Source organism: Filicampus tigris, chromosome 1, assembly GCF_054856515.1.
Source record: "Filicampus tigris isolate MCC_2025a chromosome 1, RoL_Ftig_1.0, whole genome shotgun sequence".
Classification (NCBI taxonomy): Eukaryota; Metazoa; Chordata; class Actinopteri; order Syngnathiformes; family Syngnathidae; genus Filicampus; species Filicampus tigris.
Genome location: NC_141217.1, coordinates 1,100,001 through 1,107,500, shown reverse-complemented (window position 1 = coordinate 1,107,500; position 7,500 = coordinate 1,100,001). Strand labels below are relative to the sequence as shown.

Here is a 7,500-nt window from a genome sequence, read left to right as displayed (position 1 = left end):
TGTTAGCTTTATTAGCTTTGTAGGTTTAGCTTTATTATATAAAAACAGGGGGGAATGTAAGAATAATAATGTAGATTATGATTCATGTGTTAGATTTTTACTATTTGGCTTGTTAGCTTTATTAGCTTGTGGGTTTAGCTTTAGCTGTTTCCATATCTAGGCCCAACTTGCTTGATGTGCTCTGCTTCCACATATTTATGTTTATGGCTCACGCACACACACCGACCCCCCCCCCCCCCCCCCCCCCCACACACACACACAGACAAAACAAGTTCAGAGTGTTCCACCCCCTTTCCCTTAGAGCTGGAACACCTTTGCAATCAGGGACTCGTAAGAAAAGAAAAGAGAGGAAGCGCAGGAGCCAAATGGCTTTATTATCTTTATTAGCAAGTTGGGCCTAGATATGGAAAAAGCTAAAGCTAAACCCACAAGCTAATAAAGCTAACAAGCCTAATAATGAAAATCTAACACATGAATCATAATTGTGTGAAGGCGAAGGCCTTCACACATATGTTATTGTACACCCTTCTTCTTCTTCTTCTTCTTCTTCTTCTTCTTCTTCTTCTTCTTCGAATTCGAACCCAAGACCTCTGAACTGTGAGGCGGATGTGCTAACCAGTCGACCACCGTGCCGCCGGGTCCTTTTTCTTCAAAAAATTTACGGTTTCCCCCAAATTCGCCGTTTTTCGCCCCCCAAAAAATATTCATTTCCAATGGCAAATTCAACATTTCCCATTTCCACCATTCAAATTTCGAATTCATCCGTCCATCCATCCATTATCTCCTGCTTATCCGAAGTCGGGTCGCAGAGGCAGCAGCTTCAGCAGGGAAGCCCAGACTTCCCTCTCCCCAACAACATCTTCCAGCTCTTCCGGAAGGATCCCAAGGCGTTCCCAGGCAAGCCGGGAGACATAGTCTATCCAGCGTGTTCTGGGTCGGCCTCGGGGTCTCCTGCTGGTGGGACATGCCCGGAACACCTCACCAGGGAGGTGCCCAGGAGGCATCCTAATCAGATGCCCGAGCCACCTCAACTGGCTCCTCTCAACGCGGAGGAGCAGCGGCTCGTCTCTGAGTCCCTCCCGGATGGCCGAACATCTCACCCTATCTCTAAGGGAGAGCCCGGACACCCTGCAATAGAAACCCATTTCGGCCGCTTGTATCCGAGATCTTGTTCTTTCGGTCATGACCCACAGCTCATGACCATAGGTGAGAGTAGGAACGTAGATCGACCGGTAAATTGAGAGCTTCACCACGACAGACCGATACAGGGTCCGTCTGTCGATCTCCCGTTCCATCTTACCCTCACTCGTGAACAAGACCCCAAGATACTTGAACTCCTCCACTTGGGGCAGAATCCAATCCCCAACCTGGAGAGGGCACGCCACCCTTTTCCGACTGAGGACCATGGTCTCAGATTTAGAGGTGCTGATTTTCATTCCGACCGCTTCACACTCTGCTGCGAACCGCCCCAGCGAGAGTTGGAGATCGTGGCTTGAAGAAGCCAACAGTACCACATCATCTGCAAAAAGCAGGGATGCAATACTCAGGCCACCAAACCGGATCCCCTCGACACCTCGGCTGCGCCTAGAAATTCTGTCCCTAAAAGTTATGAACAGAATCGGTGACAAAGGGCAGCCTTGGCGGAGTCCAACCCTCACTGGAAACGAATCCGACTTACTGCCGGCAATACGGACCAAATTCTGACATCGGTGGTACGGGGACCGGACAGCCCTTATCAGGGGGCTCGGTACCCAGTACTCCCGAAGCACCCCCCACAGAACTCCCCGCGGGACACGGTCGAACGCCTTCTCCAAGTCCACAAAACACATGTAGACTGGTTGGGCAAACTCCCATGCACCCTCGAGGACCCTGCTGAGGTTGTAGAGCTGGTCCACTATTCCACGGCCGGGACGAAAACCACATTGCTCCTTCTGAATCCGAGATTCGACCTTCCGACGGACCCTCCTCTGCAGCACCCCTGAATAGACATTGCCGGGGAGGCTGAGGAGTGTGATCCCTCTGTAATTGGCACACACCCTCCGGTCCCCCTTCTTAAAAAGGGGGATCACCACCCCGGTCTGCCAATCCAGAGGCACTGTCCCCGATGTCCACGCGATGTTGTAGAGACGTGTCAACCATGACAGCCCCTCAACATCCAGAGCCTTTATGAACTCCAGAAGGATCTCATCCACCCCCGGGGCTTTGCCACCGAGGAGCTTTTTGACTAGCTCGGTTACTTCAACCCCAGAGATAGGATTGCCCACCTCAGAGTCTCCAGGCTCTGCTTCCTCAGTGGAAGGCGTGTCGGTGGAATTGAGGAGGTCTTCGAAGTATTCTCCCCACCGACCCACAACGTCCCGAGTTGAGGTCAGCAGCACCCCATCTCCACTATAAACAGTGTTAATCGTGCACTGCTTCCTTCTCCTGAGACGTCGGATGGTGGACCAGAATTTCCTCGAAGCCAGCCGTCCGGAAGTCATTTTCCATGGCCTCCCCGAACTCCTCCCACACCTGAGTTTTTGCCTAAGCAACCGCCAGAGCTGCATTTCACTTGGCCAGCCGGTACCTGTCAGCTGCCTCCGGGGTCCCGCAGGCCAAAACGGCCCGATAGGACTCCTTCTTCAGCTGGACAGCATCCCTTACCGCTGGTGTCCACCAGCGGGTTCGGGGATTGCCGCCACGACAGGCACCAACCACCTTGCGGCCACAGCTCAAATCGGCCGCCTCAACAATGGAGGCACGAAACATGGTCCACTCGGACTCGATGCCCCCCGCCTCCCCCGGGACGTGGGAAAAGTTCTGCAGGAGGTGGGAGTTGAAACTCCTTCTGACAGGGGATTCTGCCAGACGTTCCCAGCAAACCCTCACAATATGTTTGGGTCTGCCAGGTCGGACCGGCATCTTCCACCACCATCGGAGCCAACTCACCACCAGATGGTGATCAGTTGACAGCTCCGCCCCTCTCTTTACCCGAGTGTCCAAAACATGCGGCTGCAAGTCCGATGATATGACTACAAAGTCGATCATCGAACTGCGGCCTAGAGTATCCTGGTGCGAACTGCACATGTGGACACCCTTATGTTTGAACATGGTGTTCGTTATGGACAATCCGTGATAGGCACAGAAGTCCAGTAACTGAACACCGCTCGGGTTCAGATCGGGGGGGCTGTTCCTCCCAATCACACCTCTCCAGGTCTCACTGTCATTGCCCACGTGAGCATTGAAGTCCCCCAGCAGAACAATGGAGTCCCCAGGTGGTGAGCCCATGGGAAGAGGGACCCACGTGTCCTTTTCGGGCTGAGCCCGGCCGGGCCCCATGGGTGCAGGCCACCAGGCGCTCGCCATCGAGCCCCACTCCCAGTTCCAGAAGGGGGCCCCGGTGACCCGCGTCCAGGCAAGGGAAAACGTGATCCATTAAATTTTTTCTTCATAAGGGGTCATTTTCTAATTCATAAGATTCAACTCATTCAACTCACATTGGTTAAGCTAATCAACACACCCATAATTCCTATTCCCCAAAAATTCAACATATTCACCCGTAAAAAAACCCACAAAATTCCACCATTCATTCCCATTGCCATATTCAACAATTCACATTTACATCATTCCAATTTAGTGTCCGCTGATAGTGTAGTGGTACACACGCCTGAGTTGTGTGCGGGCAGCGTGGGATCAATTCCCGCTCAGTGACAGTGTCTATGTGTGCCCTGCGACTGGCTGGCGACCAGTTCGGGGTGTAGTCTGCCTTCGCCCATTGACGGCTGGGATAGGCTCCAGCAACTCACCGCGACCCTATATAGGATAAGCGGTTTGGAAGATGACATGACATGACATCATTCCAATTTAAAATTCACAACATTCATCTCATTCAACTAATACTGGTTAAGCTTTTCAACACACCCCAAATTCCTATTTCCCACACATTCAACTCATTCAACCTTGAAAAATGCACAAAAATTCAACTCATCACCATTAATTTCAATTGGAACATTCGACTTTTCACATTTACACCTTCCCAATTTCCACAAATTCAACTCATTCAACTCATTCAACTCACATTCCGCTTTTCACCCCCCCCCCCCCCGCCCCCCCCAAAAAAAATCCTACTTCCCACACATTCAAATCATTCACCCTTAAAAAAAAACACGCACAAAATTGCCCAATTCATTTCCAGTGGACCAGTGTTATTGCCCCTTGGTCTCCCCAGTGTGGCGGCCATCTTGGACAGGGACATTAGCTAGACTGGGGATACTCGCCCCGAGGTCTCCCCAATGCGGCGGCCATCTTGGTCAGGGACATTAGCAAGACTGGGGATACTCACCCTGAGGTCTCCCCAGTGCGGCGGCCATCTTGGACAGGGACATTAGCAAGCCAGAGGATACTCACCCCGAGGTCTCCCCAGTGCGGCGGCCATCTTGGTCAGGGACATTAGCTAGACTTGGGATACTCACCCCGAGGTCTCCCCAGTGCGGCGGCCATCTTGGTCAGGGAAATTAGCCAGAATGGGGATACTCACTCCGAGGTCTCCCCAGTGCGGCGGCCATCTTGGGCACGGACATTAGCCAGACTGGGGATACTCACCCCGAGATCTCCCCAGTGCGGCGGCCATCTTGGACACGGACATTAGCCAGACTGGCGATACTCACCCCGAGGTCTCCCGAGTGCGGCAGCGATCTTGGGAAGCGACATTAGCTATACTGGGGATACTCACCCCGAGGTCTCCCCAGTGCGGCGGCCATCTTGGGAAGGGACATTAGCTAGACTGTGGATACTCACACCGAGGTCTCCCCATTGCGGCGGCCATCTTTGACAGGGACATTAGGTAGACTGGGGATACTCACCCCGAGGTCCCCATAGTGCGGCAGCCATCTTGGGCAGGGACATTAGCTAGACTGGGGATAGTCACCCCGAGGTCTCCCCAGTGCGGCGGCCATCTTGAGCAGGGACATTAGGTAGACTGGGGATACTCACCCCGAGGTCTCCCCAATGCGGCGGCTATCTTGGGGGAGGACCCAAAATCAACAAGAAATGACCCAAACAACCCGGAAATGGACCGGAAGTGACTCGAATGACCTGGAAATGAACTGGAAGTGACCTAAATGACTCACAAATAAACCCAAAGTTTTTTCTTCCCTTCTGATTTTTTATGTCCTCCTCATTCGAGGCTATTTTCTACAATTTGAGGTTATTCACCTTCATTCAACTTCATTCGGTATAATTTCTGCGCATTCCAGTTTCTCATAGAGGTCATTGAACTTAAATCTGTATCATTCAACTTAAATCTGTATCATTCAACTTCATTCAACTTTATTCAACTTCATTCTACTTTATGTTACTTCATTCAGGATCATTCAACTTTATTCCAATTTATTCAACTTCATTCAACTTCATTCCAACGCATTCCGCAGTTTCTCTTCAGCTTCCTTCGCCTTCTTACGCAACTTCTCCAGAAATTGCATTCTCTAGTATACATTATTATTCTTACAGCGGGAGAGAGACAAAGAGAGAGAGAGAGGGAGAGAGAGCTTGTGGACAGCTGGTGGAGCAGCATACATAAACATTGTGTAAATGTAGTGATTCTAAATCAGTGCATTAGATTAGCCTGTCACTTAACTCACGCGCACTCAAATAAAAACATTTACACAAATTATCACAAAAAACGAAAGCAAACACCTGCTCACAGACACACATTGTGATGCAAGGAATTTAAAAAAAACGCACGTTTGGGTGGTTCCATCATAGACTGGGTGTGGCTCTAGGTTTTAGTTGTCATAGAAGTGTATGTGTGGGTGCAGAATATAAGTTTTTTTTATTCTAGCAAGGATAAATGGTTCAGAAAATGCACAAATGAATACTACAAACTGTATGGTTCTCACACAGAGGACTATGTGGAGTCTTAGCACAGAAGTGTGTGTTGTTCTGGCATAGGAGTGTTAAGGTCTAGATAGAAATATGTCTGATTAGAAGTGTTTAGTTCAAACTTTGTGTATTGACACTTTTACATGTCACTTTTATATGACACTTTGATACTTTTAAACTGTGTAAATGTAGCTTTTGCACATCTACTTTGTGTATGTTTCAATATTAATTAAGTCTTTTCCAACGCTTTTGACAACAATGGAACAGATGCACAAGTGTGCCAGCATTGAACACCACCCTGTCGGTGTGTGTGTGTGTGTGTGTGTGTGTGTTTGTGTTTTATGAGGCTTTGTTGCAGAAACAAAAGATGAAGGCTGAGTGGGGGCTGGTAACTGGTGTGCATGGGGGGGCGTCATCCAGAGTGAAAAGCAGCTTGAGGAGCGGTGAAGCAAGCAAGTGGCATCGCGAATGATGTTGGGGAGTGTGAGGGGTTTGTTGGGGTGAGGTGAAAGGTGACATGCTGTAATAAAGAGAAAAAGTGTTTCATGGATGCACACATGCGCACACACACACTGAGTCTATTGTACTACACAATGTTTGTGTGCACAATATATATATATATATATATATATATATATATATATATATATAAATATACATATATATAAGTATATATATATAAATATACATATATATAAGTATATATATATTTATATATATATATATATATATTTTTATATATTTATATATATTACCGTTTTTAAGTAAGATTTTAGAAAAACTGGTTTTCATCCAGTTGAATCATTTTTTAAATACAAATAATACTTTGGAGAAATATCAATCTGGTTTTAGGATGAACCACAGTACGGAGACTGCTCTTTTAAGGATCTTAAATGATATTAGGTGCACTGCAGACGTGAGAAAACTCACAGTCTTGGTGCTACTGGATCTAAGCGCTGCTTTTGATACAGTAGATCACCAAATTTTATTAAATAGACTTAAAAATCTAGTGGGCATCTCTGGTACTGTTTTTGACTGGTTTTATTCCTATCTCACAGACCGATATTTCTTTGTAAGTATGGATACTTGTTCCTCTAAAACTCATGAAATTAAATGTGGGGTTCCTCAAGGTTCGATTTTAGGCCCCCTACTTTTTAATCTTTATATGCTTCCCCTCGGGGATGTCATCAGGGGACACGGCATCAGCTTTCACAGCTATGCTGATGACACGCAGCTGTATATTGCCGTGTCTCCTGATGACACAGGACCCATTGATACCCTTTTAAATTGCATTTTAGATATCAAGTCATGGATGGCAGATAATTTCCTACAGCTCAATCAGGACAAGACTGAGGTTTTAGTTATCGATCCCGAAGGTCAGAGAGAGAAGCTTTTACCAAAACTACACATTTTTAATCCCTCACACTGTGTGAAGAACCTTGGCGTCATTTTTGACTCTGAGCTCAGTTTCATTCCTCATATTAAAAATGTAACCAAGATTGGTTTTGATCACCTTAAGAATATCGCCAGAGTCCGCCCGTTTCTCTCTCAGGCTAACACGGAAGTGCTGATGCATGCCTTTATTTCCTGTCGTTTAGATTACTGTAATGCCCTGCTCTCTGGCCTCCCGAAAAAGAGCAT

At 47.8% G+C, this 7,500-nt stretch overlaps 1 protein-coding gene across 14 annotated transcripts in view; it reads left to right on the top strand.

Annotated features, from left to right (window-relative positions):
- plxnb3 (plexin B3) overlaps positions 1–7,500 on the top strand; it is a 243,701-nt gene that overhangs the window by 10,204 nt on the left and 225,997 nt on the right. The window lies entirely within an intron of this gene.